Source organism: Balaenoptera physalus (assembly GCF_965194825.1).
Source record: "Balaenoptera physalus genome assembly, chromosome: 14".
In the NCBI taxonomy this organism is placed as follows: Eukaryota; Metazoa; Chordata; class Mammalia; order Artiodactyla; family Balaenopteridae; genus Balaenoptera; species Balaenoptera physalus.
The window spans coordinates 15,786,439-15,799,223 of record NC_138893.1 but is presented as its reverse complement, the minus strand read 5'-3'; positions in this window follow the sequence as shown (position 1 = coordinate 15,799,223).

Genomic DNA, 12,785 nt, shown 5'->3' with positions numbered 1-12,785 from the left:
CCTACACTGTTGGTGGGAATGTAAATTGGTGTAGCCACTGTGGAGAACAGTATGGAGGCTCCTTAGAAAAACTAAAAATAGAGTTACTATATGATCCTGCATTTCCACTCCTGGGCATATATCTGGAGAAAACTATAATTTGAAAAGATAACATGCACCCCAATGTTCATAGCAGCACTATTTACAATAGCCAAGACATGGAAGCAACCTAAATGTCCATCGAGAGATGAATAGATAAGGAAGATGTGTTATATATATATAATTTAATATTACTCAGCCATAAAAAAGAATGAAATAATGCCATTCGCAGCAACATGGATGGACCTAGAGGTTATCGTATTAAGTAAGTTACACAGAGAAAGGCAAGTATCATATGGTATCACTTACATATGGAATCTAAAAAAAAATGATGAACTTATTTACAAAACACATAGACTCACAGACACAGAAAAGTAATTTATGGTTACCAAAGGGGAAAGGGGGTGGGGGGAGGTTGGGATTAACATATACACACTACTGTATATAAAATAGATAATCAGCAAGGATCTGTACAGCACAGGGAACTCTACTCGATATTTTGTAATAACCTAAAAGGGAAAAGAATCTGAAAAAGAACATATATATATATATATATATACACACACACACACTGTGCTATATACCTGAAACTAACATGACATTGTAAATCAAGTATACTTCAATAAAAAAAAGAAAAAAGAATAAACACGATTCACTTTAGAGTTTGGTTTCACTTTTGAGTTTGTAATGATTTATATTGTGCTAAGATACAGAGAAATAATGGTGGTATTTACTTTAGAAATTCCTGGTGTCCCATTATTTTCTGTGTAAGCATAATTAATAGAGTCACACGTATTTAGGTAAAACACATGTGATGTAACTTTCAGGAAGAGAACGCTCTTCAGCAGTTGAGACGTGAGGAAGGCTGGTGTAGAGGCTGGAAATGTGGACTTGACTTCCTGCAGTGCCAGGTGGTAGCCTGAGACGGACCGATTGCTTACTTTCCTTTGAGACTCAGTTTTCTCATCTGTAAAAATGTGTGTAATATCACTCATAGTGAGGTTTGAATTAGGTAGCAGAGCCCTATCAAACTGTCGGCAGTGCGTTACTCTAGCATGCAAAATCTGAATTGGAACAACTCTGTGAATGGCCTTCTTCAATTTCCTATTAGTCACCAACTTCATAGATTTATCAGGTGATAAAACGCAATGAAAATTTGTCACCTTTGAGCATTAAGCATTTATGGTGTCAAGATTATGGGCTCGTGGTTTTTCTGCAAGGCTGGCCCACAGAAATTTGTTCTTTCAGGGTGAGTTGCCCAGGGCTCCTGGGAGGAGGGATGCAGGGGGTGAGTTCATGGTCACAGGGAGGTCCAAGGTGCTGTTAAAGCACAATGTCAACAAGTTTGCAATGTGACTCTCGAATATGTACAAAAGGAACACCTGTCAAAGATTTTATTCAACTTGTAATTAATGGGGGAACCAGTAGGATAACAAGTCTGGTTCAAAAGGGAATTTGAGGAACAGAGATTTATATAGTCAGTCCTGGGAACACTGAAATGAACTGGCTAATAGATACAAAATGGGTTAATGTCCTACAGGGCAATAACCGCTGGGCTGACCTTTTCTCTCTGATAGAAATCTACATATCACAGTGCTTCACAGTATCTGGGCTTTAAGGAAATGATAAATAAAGTCAAACCCGGTGCATTCCGGGGCTCGCCTGGTGGCGCAGTGGTTAAGAATCTGCCTGCTAATGCAGGGGACACGGGTTCGAGCCCTGGTCCGGGAAGATCCCACATGCCGCGGAGCAACTAAGCCCGTGAGCCACAACTACTGAGCCTGCGCGTCTGGAGCCTGTGCTCCGCAACGGGAGAGGCCGCGACAGTGAGAGGCCCGCGCACCGCGATGAAGAGTGGCCCCCGCTTGCCGCAACTAGAGAAAGCCCTAGCACAGAAACGAAGACCCAACATAGCAATTAATCAATCAATCAATAAATCTTAAAACAAAACAAAACAAAAAAAACTTGGTGCATTCCGCTAGATGACTGAATAATTAATTCTCTATGTAAACTGAATTGACATGTCAACCACCTTTTTACCTTTTGTGTCAGTTGGGGCCTCTGGAAGCAGACAGTGAATGTGAGTGAGCTGGTGGGGGTGTGGGTTGAATCGGGTCCTGCCCCCAAGAAAAAAAGATATGTTGGAATTCTAACCCCTGGTAGCCGTGAACGTGACTTTATTTAGGAAGGGGATCTTTGCAGATTTGATTAAAATGTAAGCTGGGAGGCGGTCACCCTGGAGCAGGGCGGGCCCTTAGTCCGACATGGCCGGTGTCCTCATGAGAAGAGAAGCAGACACACAGGACAGAGTGCCACGTTCAGGACGGAGGTGGAGACTGGGGAGACATGGCGACGAGCCAAGGGGCATCCCAAGGGCTAGGGGCCCCCGGAAGCTGGGACCGATTCCTCCCTCGGTCCTCAGGGGGAGCGCGGCTCTACTGACAGCTCGATTTCGGACTTCCAGCGCCCAGAACTGTGAGACGACACACTGCTGTCGTGTGCAGCCACCCAGGTTGTGGTAACACGCTCTGGCAGCGACAGGAGACGCAAGGAGGGGTGGGGGGAAAGCTTGCCAAAGACCCAAGGAGAGGAAGCAAAACCGAGCAGGAAAAGCTCGCAGGTCACAATGTGGGCCTGACGCACGCGTGTGGAAGGGACAGAGGAAAGCCGCAGGGCCGGGAAGGGAGGGCCCTCGCCTAGGCTGGCAATCTGGCGAAGCCTTGGTCAGCTCAGCGGGAAGGCCAGGGTCAAGGCTGTCCCTTAAAGGAGTCCCACTTTGGGCACACACGGTCCTGGCCAGTCCTTGGCTGGGGGCTGCCTGGGAGGGCGTGGCCGCGGGCTGAAGGCTGGATGGAGCCCCCAGACGCTGTGGCTACAGTGTCACTGGCAGTGGGCTCTGTCTTGGAGGGAGGTTCAAGCGCACCCACCCTGGCAGCCCCGTCCGCCGCCTGCCACAGGGCTCCGCTCAGCTGCTCCAGGGCTCCTGGGCGGTGGGACGAACTACGGTCTGTGGCTGCTCGAGGACTCGGCCATGCCGATGCACGCTGCCTCCTCCGCCACCGTCTCCTCAGTTCCTCCTGCCCTCCTCTGTCACTCCTAGTCCTGGTGGCTGGCTTGGTGGTGTGACCCCAGCCCTCGTTTCTGAGGATCCGATCCTCTTCTCGGGTTGGTGTTGCTGCACTTGACCGTTCATGGTCACAGTGGTCCCACGTGGATCACCGCAGTGACCGCTGCCCTTGCTGTGGGGCGGCAGCTCTACCCCTAGTGGTGCTCAGAGCCGATTACCCCTGCCAAGGTGGGGCTTGTCCCCTTACCTCTGGGCCTCTGGACACACGGGCACAAAGCAGCCACATCCTGTAGCTCGGTGGGAACTTCGTGGTGCCCCCTGGCTTTCCAGAGTGCAGAGGGGGAGGGATGGCCAGCAGGAAGGCCCCCAGAGGGCCCTCGAGAAGGATGGTAAGCAGGCTGCTCCCACTTCTGCCCTTTGGTTCTCGGGCCCTTGCATCCTGTGTACTGGAGACGCCGCCGCAGGGGCCTCAGGCTCAGAGCACACGACCTGGGAGATGGCATCTCATCCTGGCGGCAGAGGGCTGCTTCCAAACGGGCCCCTCCTCTGCGCTGGGGGCAGGGCCTCCCAGTGCTGGGCCCCGCCGGGGCTGGGATGTGCAGGATGCTGAAGTGGGTCTCTGGGGTGAACGCCAGGTGGGTCAGACACTTCACAGCCCCCAAGTGTGGTGCTGGCTGAGGTTCTGTGTGCAGGAAGGGCAGTCGGCCTGGAATAAGTGCTCATTCCTGTGGGACACGCTGTGCACCTTCCCAGGATGCTGTAAACTTGCCACCAAGTGGCTGGTTGGTTCTGTCAGAAAATAGTGCCACTGCGGGGGCTCTGGGATGGTTTCAGTCGCTGGGAGGTTGGACGTTCAGAGGCAGAGGTAGCTAGATGAGCCTTGGCACGTACGAGCCCACGCCGTGGGGCTCATGTCAGCTGTCTCTCTGGCACTACGGCCACTCCGTTTCTGTGACCTTCTTTCCAGTGCGGGGGTGGCTGATGACAAAGGCCGGCGGATGTCCACAGGCTGAGTCCGTCTGTCGATGTAGCTGACTGGCGGGCGCCTCTTCTGTGGTGGGCGCTTTCTGCTGAGCATGGCGTGCACTCTCCAGGTCTTCCCACCCTGAGCCCACACCCTGACGTCCATCCACAAAGGGGTCCTCCATCCCAGGCCTCCTCATCCTTGGTCTTCCAGGTGCCCAAAATAGCCAGCCAGGTCATTCACCACTGCCCGTGAGTCCCTCTATATTTTTACCCTGGGCTGCTTTTCCTTTCATTCAGCACATACCATCAGGTACACTGCCCATCGGGAAGACTTCCCCATGCCACTGTCTTTCAAGGTAACTCCTGAGTGTGGCTACAATGAAGCTGCCATCCATTTTCTGGCTTGAATTCTCTCACTGAGCCAACCCCTCATAATCAAGTGTGGGCACTTGCTTCCTGCTTCATCGGGTTTTACGGGACCCCCGCCACCATGTGGCTATCCACGTCAGTTGCGGTGGGGAGAGGGGCGACAAGTGCAGCCGTGGTGGGGGCAGGGGTCTGGCTGCTGCTCGCACGGCTCACGCGCGCTCTCCTGTCCTGCCTGGGCTCAGCCTGGGCGCGCCATCTTGTTACGGATCGCCCCTGGGCTCCCCTGGTCCTATGAGTCCGACAGAACCCAGGTCATGTCGGGCAGTGCTGATGTGGGGCCACCTGGTGTCCATGGTCAGACATTCAATCCCTTCCAGAGCCCTGTGGCGTAATCAGGAGCTATTTTTCAAGCAGCAGAGCTGGGCCTGCATTGTGCCTCTCCCTTGAGCTGGCCAATGGCCCCTCACAGCATCACCTCCACTAGCTTCAGGCCCGTTGGATCATGTGGCCCGAGCAGAACTGCTTTGCCTGTAGCCTGGGCGCAGTGAAGACTTCCTTCCTGCTCCAGGCCCCATGCGAAGGGGTGCCTTTGGGTCACCTGGTATATGGACTGGAGAGGTTGTCCTGAGGGTGCATCACCATGCATCACCAGAATCCACAGAGGCCTCTTTCTCTGTGGTGAGGGATGCCAGGAGTTGCAGTCAGTCTTTTACTTAGCACGTGTGTCCCAGCACACCCCTGACCGCCATACCCCGAGGCACCAGGCTGGCGGGCGGGCAAGCCTCTGAATCTTTGTGAGGATTATCTCTGTGTCTTACCGAGCCTCCAGCGTGCTTGCTTGTCCAGCTGGACCAGCTTGACGCCAGCACTGTATGTTGTACGTACCTGGAAAGTTTGGCTACTTTCTCATGGGTTGGGTCAGGCACATATATTGGTAGAAAAACATGACACACATCTCCAATATAAAAATATGTGGTCCTAAAGCAGTACAAGAATGATTAAGGAGGAATTCCCTGGTGGTCCAGTGGTTAGGATTGTGTGCTTCCACTTGCCGGGGGAACCGGTTCAATCCCCGGTTGGGGAACTAAGATCCCACATGCCACAAGGCCAGAAAAAGAAAACAAAAAAGAGAATGATTAAGGCAAATAGTTTGCCAATTTTCTGCTTTTTTGGGGACCAAATCATCAGGTCAGATAACATGTAATGTGACAAAAATGAGTTAAGTTTTACAGTGTTGAAATTTGCCATCAAACTTGATTTTGAGCACTGCTTTAAATCAGTTGACTTTAAGAAAGAAGAAATTTGTTTTTCCTTAATAGGCTAGATCTAGGGCATTCATGTTCATAGGAATTTCTTGAACAGTTGGGTACACTTATCAAGAAAAAAACAAAACAACTTACTGGGCAGGCTTAGCAAACGTTAGTGTTCAACCTACATGCAAACATTTCAGGTGTCTGAGTACCTACTAGTCACAAGGCTGACCCCTCTGTTAACTGAAAAATGGAGATACCAGTTAAGCAAATCTGGAAGTGCGACATATTCACCCTACATCACACAGTCTCAATAACTTTGTCTAGAAATGGGTGCCACCTACGAATATTTAAAGGGCTTAGTTGACGTAGTTCTAAGTGTAATACATTTCTTACGTAATCTTCAAATTCCCAGACACACTTAACGTTATCCTCTTTGAACTTGCAGGATACCGCATCAGTAGACAGAGCCCTGTGCTGCATTACCCCCGCTGACCAGCTGGAAGTATTTTAGGTGTTTGTTTTTGTTAATAGGCCAGATCCATGGTATCACTGCTCACAGGAATTTCTTGAACTGTTGCGCACACTTACTAGAAGCAGATAGATCTTAGGCTGCTGACCCTCAAACATTTCAGTTCAGTGATGTCTGAGAAGCTTCTGAGACAAGGCCTCTCTGGTAACTGGAAGGTGGAGGTGCCATCTGATTTATCACAGAGTCTCTGGCATCTAGCACGATGCCTGGCACACAGCGTATAGTCTATAAGTGGTAGTTGTTTTTCTTTTTTAATAAATTTATTTATTTAATCATTTATTTGTTTCTGGCTGTGTTGGGTCTTTGTTGCTGAGCACGGGCTTTCTCTAGTTGCGGTGAGCGGGGGCTACTCTTCGTTGTGGTGCTCGAGCTTCTCATTGTGGTGGCTTCTCTTGTTGGGGAGCACGGGCTCTAGGCACATGGGCTTCAGTAGTTGTGGCATGTGGGCTCAGTAGTTGTGGCTCATGGGCTCTAGAGCGCAGGCTCAGTAGTTGTGGTGCACGGGCTTAGTTGCTCCGCAGCGTGTGGGATCCTCCCGGACCAGGGCTCGAACCCGTGTCCCCTGCATTGGCAGGCGGATTCTTAACCCCTGCACCACCAGGCAAGTCCCCTAAGTGGTAGTTTTTATTATGATCCCCTGCTCCTTTTTAAAAATCTACTCCCCTCCCTCCTCCCCCAACAAATGTCCCAGTTACCAAAAGACATTGCCCCAGAGTCTCTTATTATTTACCATGGCTTTGTTTTGGCTTAACATTGATTACAACCTAAGTGCCAGTCCTGCTGCTTCACTGGGGGACCCCGCAGAGAAGAACCGCCTTCCACTTCCTCAAGGGGCTCACCCCTCTTATCTCACCAAGAAGGTGAAAGGATGGGGGGAGTGAGGGAAGCTCTCCAGGACCTTCAAAAAGGAACGTGCTAACCACTGGCTCTGAGAACTATGTTATCAGAACATAAGGCCCTGGGAGAATAAGTCCAAAAACAGAGAAGCTGTTTTTGAACTGTTTTTTTGTTGTTGTTGTTAGTGCTGGGTGACTAAATCACAGCCTCTTTCTTCCCCACTTGATGTGCTGGGAAGGGGCCAATGATTTCTTAAACCGACAACTGTTTTCTAGAGCAGGGGGCTCTCAAATCTCAGGTAGCAGAAGACTATGGTCCAAACCAGGCCAAAAGAAACAGGCTGGGGCAGGGAAGTGTGGTAACTGCCTGGCAGAAGAGGCAAACTCAGGGCCCCAAGAGGAGAAGGGCCTTCTTTGCACCTCAGAGACATTGCAGAACCAGTGTAACACTAAGTGACGTTGTTAAAAGGGGAAAAAACAAAACCCTGGAAGAACCTTTCAATTGCACTCAACTCGGATTAGAGGTTAGTCCACCCTTACAGAGGTGGGAAACACCTAGCCCCAGAGCGGCACTGAGTCAGGCCCTCCCACCTCCTTCTCCCCACCTCCTTTTGGCAGCTGGGCCAGGTTTCGGCTGAGGCCATACAGACCCCAGAAAGACCAGAGAAGTCTCTCTGGATGGCCAAGGTGGGAAGGACACTTCTCAGAATACAAACACTTTTAATATGGAAGGAGCCAGGACAGTTCTGGGGGCATTTGCATGCCCAAATCTTCCCCACTTTCTCCCCAGCTCAGGACCTAGGTTCATAGAGACTTGGCAAGCACGGTCTCTACACCTGACTTTCCACCCCTAAAAGAAAATCTGGAAGTGTGCCCCTTCTTGCCCACAGGTGTTCTCCTCAGGGCCTCCTGCAGGGGTGGTTCCGTGGCAGGGCCTAGGCAGGGCTGGTCTCAGCCGGCTCCCGCCCGAGCCATGAGGTCTTCCAAAGCATTGTCCTGGTCACTGTGTGTAATAGCAGAACTTCCTTAGTGTCTTTCAGTTCGAAGCCACCTGGCCGGCTTCCAGTTCATCCCAGAGTTGCTCAGAGCACAGCAGAGCAGGGTAAGGCCGGGCAGGGATGCGCTGCGGCTGCCAGGGCATCTCAGGGCTCCTCAGAAAGGCGCTGCTTTGGACCGCGGCTCGGACGGACTCTGACACCGCAGAAGGCCGCTTCGAGCTCCCCAGCTGCTGGAGGGAAGCTGCGGGGGGCGCTGTCCTCCCTGGTGGGGACCCACGGGGCCCATGGTGGAAGAGCTGCCTCGGGAGCCCGCGCCCCAGTGCTCTATGTGCAGGCGAGCGGATCCCACCCCTCACAGAGTCACAGATGCTAAGCTCCACCACGGTTTGGGAACTCTTAGCAAGGAGAGAAAAGGCAGGAGGCTCGAAAACAATGCGGGAACTGGCTGAGAAAAGCACCAGGAAGATAAGAAATGAAGAGGGCTCTCCAAAGAGAGGGCTAAACTTTGGGGGTGACAGATTCTCAATAGCAGTGGAATCTAGGGATCTCACTCTTTTTTATTTAAATTTTTTTTTCAAACTTTATTCTATAAATTTATTTATTTATTTATGGCTGCATTGGGTCTTCGTTGCTGTGCACAGGCTTTCTCTAGTTGTGGTGAATGGGGGCTACTCTTCGCTGCAGTGCGTGGGCTTCTCATTGCGGTGGCTTCTCTTGCTGTGGAGCACAGGCTCTAGGCACATGGGCTTCAGTAGTTGTGGCACACAGGCTCAGTAGTTGTGGCGCACGGGCTTAGTTGCTCTGCGGCATGTGGGGTCTTCCCGGACCAGGGCTCGAACCCATGTCCCCTGCATTGGCAGGCGGATTCTTAACCACTGCGCCACCAGGGAAGTCCTGGGATCTCACTCTTATTTGAGGATTAAAAAATTTAAAGTTAAAGAGAAGTATTTCTAATTAAGGAGACATTCATTTTCTGTCCTTTAAGAGGTAGGCTTTTGACTTCTCAGTTTTTTATAACTAGCCCTTAACAAAGATGACAGTTGTGAAGGAGGTTAATCCAAGGGCTCGCTGTGGTGCCTTTCTGGGCCTTGACGTATAGCTTGATGGCGCCCGGATTGCTGTGTTTTATTCTTCTTCACTCCAGTAGAAGGAGCTGTATTTTATTCTTCTTCACTTCTGGTCCCTTGTTGGACATACCTGTGGTTTCATTCTGAGAGGCCAAAGGATTTTACCAACAAACTCAATGAGCCATCAGATCAACTTGTGGGTTAAGTCAAGTTTGAACTTTATCTATAAATAGAGGGAAACTTAGAAACATTTGTAAACCCAGGAATGTTGGCTTAAACAAGAAATGCATTTTAAAAAAATTGAGAGACACTGTTAGGAAGCATAAATCCCATTTTAAAAAAATAGCAGAAGAGGGACTTCCCAGGTGGTCCAGTGGTTAAGACTCTGTGCTTCCAATGCAGGGGGCGCGGGTTTGATCCCTGGTCAGGGAACTAAGATCCCACATGCTGCACGGTGTGGCCAAAAGACTAAAAAAATAGCAGAAGAAACTAGAATGTTTCACCACACAAAACTCGAGGCCTTGAGTTAAACTTTCCAGCGGAGAGGTCAGCCCTTGGTGTCCTGCAGGAAGTGGAGCTGAAATCTTCTCAAAGTCAAGGGCCTGCCTGCTGTCTCCCTGGACTGTGCAGCTGTCCTTGCCGTGTGGCATCCTCTCCTGCTTCAGGAAACCTTTGTGTGCGGATTACAGGGCACTTACATCATCTGGAGGCAGGATCTTCCTTCTGAATTTTTTGGGTAACAGCTTTATTGAGATTTAATTCACCCCTTTAAAGTGTACAACCCGATGGTGTTTTGTATATTCAGAGTAGCACACCACAATTTTCATCATCTCATGTTACCTTCTGAGTTGAACTTTGATTTCTCTAGGCACGCTTGTTGGCTTTTCCATACGTTGGTAAGAGATATGCTAGATTTTTCACTCAATATTTCTGAGTACATATTATGGCATCCTTTGACTGTTAAAATTTGTGTCTTCACTGCTACTTCAATTCCTTTTTTCCGCATTCAGAGATGAGTCAACAAGCTCAGAGAAGCCAAGTGACAGCCCCAGGGCCATAGCACAGCTCACTGGCGCTGGGGTTCAGCAGCACACTTATCTTTTCAGGCCTCAGCGTTCCTTCTGCAAAGAGACCCCGGGCCCCACCCCTGCACCAGCTCAAACCAAGCAAGCTGATTAAATACCCTTCTCCCTACAACCCCCCTAAAGCCCAGATTTCCTTCTTACAGGTACGTGCATTTCAAAGCATCTGAATTTGGGTCTGCACTGCCACAGGGGGTAGACTGTACACCCTGCCACTTCTCCTGGAAGCCAGAGGAAAGCAGTGCGACGGGGCTATGGGAGGCTCAAGTCCAGGCCGAAGGCGCCACCGTCGCTGGGACTGTACCCACACAAGACCGCCAGCATTACGGCAACTCTCTAGTGTTTTTCTGTTTGTTTTTTTCCTTTGTGTTTTGAAAAACAGTCTCAAGTTCAGAGAGACTAAGCTGCTTGCTCCGGGCAGTATATCTGTCATCAAAGCTGAGTGATGTGAACAAAACCTAATGCAGAAATAATCCCAGTGATCCAACATATGTGGGTTCAGAAGCTCATTCTTTTATTTACAACGCCCCTCCCTCTCCCCTTCCTTCCCTTCTCCCGCCTGTGTGCCCCGACCCCAGCCCTCCCACCTTCTCCTCTCCTGCCCGCCCCTCCCTACCCTGGGCTCATCCTGCCAGCTTTTGGGGGGTCCAGGGCAGCACCCTCCCATCTGCCTGTGATGGCCTGGCTTGTGGGTCATGAACTTTTTCTTTCTTTTTTTCTTTTGGCTACGCTGCACAGCAGGCGGGATTTTAGTTCCCTGACCAGGGATCCAACCCGTGTCACCTGCAGGGGAAGCTCGGAGTCCTAACCACTGGACCGCCAGGGATGTCCCTCGTGGGCCATGAACTTAATGTGTGGGTTGTGACCAGTATTAAATGTTGTATCTCGCAGTACATCACACATGGAAATGGTTTCCTACGTGTTGCACTCTGTTGAGTCCAAGACACATTTTTGAACATTTCTGGACTCAGGAGAGAATGGGCCTCACAACTGGATGGCACGTTAGCTACCCTCGGCCAGGTGATGGTTTTGACATGTAGAGTGGGTGGTTAGTCCAGCTGCCAAGCCTGCGTCACTGCAGCCACTCATTTCTGTCAGCAAAATATTTAAGGACGATTTAGGAAGGAATAAGAAGCCTGGTCGTTTTCTGAAAGCTTCTGTTGACACCAGGATAACGAAGGTGCTGACATCAAGCCTTGCAGGACGGGTGTCAATGGCCTGGAATGAAATCCTGGTGACAACAGGCTGCCTTCTCCTAAGATGCTCCAACCATGGTGTATTTGAGGGCACAGAGGGGAAAACTTAGATACTGAGGACTGACTCAAAAAGTTGGACTCTGGGTGAGGAAGTTTTACGAACACCCATACCAATGTATTTCACTTATGTTATAAGACTATGTAAGTCTGAAAGTGCTTTAAATAAACATAAAATGAGGACTTCCCTGGTGGCGCAGTGATTAAGAATCCGCCTGCCAATACAGGGGACATGGGTTCGGTCCCTGGTCTGGGAAGATCCCACATGCCGTGGAGCAACTAAGCCCGTGTGCCACAACTACTGAGCCTGCGCTCTAGAGCCTGCGAGCCACAACTACTGAGCCCACGTGCCACAACTACTGAAGCCCGTGCGCCTAGAGCCCATGCTCCACAACGAGAAAAGCCACCACCATGAGAAGCCCGCACACTGCAACAAAGGGTAGCCCCCACTCGCCACAACTAGAGAAAGCCTGTGTGCAGCAAGAAAAACCCAATGCAGCCAAAAATAAATAAATAAAGTTTAAAAAAACCTCATTTCTTTAAAAAAAGGAAAAAAACCCATGAAATAAAACAAAATTTAAAAGCAATAAGAAAGCATTGTTCATCATTTGATGACAGCTTAAAAAAATACCTCTTATAATCAATGGAGTCTTAGGTTCAATGAAACCCTGTATATATGTGCACTAGGTCACAGTATAAAATATATTTTTTCCTGTAGGTTGAGGTCTAAAAGTTTGAAAACCCCTGCTTTAGGAATTTTCATTAAAACCAACAAAAACAAACAAGCAGGCAAACAAAACCATTCTTTCTGCTTCCACATGGCTCAGTCTCTGCCCCCTTTAAGGAGCCGCTTGCACCAGCTCCACCTGCCACTCCCTCCTCAACTTTTTACTCTTCTGGAAACATTTTAAACATAATGAAATAAAACTTCCCTGCGCCACATAATGGATAGTTCTCAAGTGTCCACTGGGGACACCATGACCTAAGTCATCCCTGGCATGCTAGCAGCCCCTCCTGATCAGGACCCTGACCCCCTTACAGTTTGGTTGTCTTTTTTTTTTTTTATAACTTTATTTATTTTTGGCTGCGTTGGGTCTTCGTTGCTGCGCGCGGGCTTTCTCTAGTTGCGGCGAGTGGGCTTCTCATTGCGGTGGCTTCTCTTGTTGCAGAGCACGGGCTCTAGGTGCACGGGCTTCAGTAGTTGTGGCACGCGGGCTCAGTAGTTGTGACTCATGGGCTCTAGACCGCAGGCTCAGGAGTTGTGGCACATGGGCCTAGTTGCTCCGT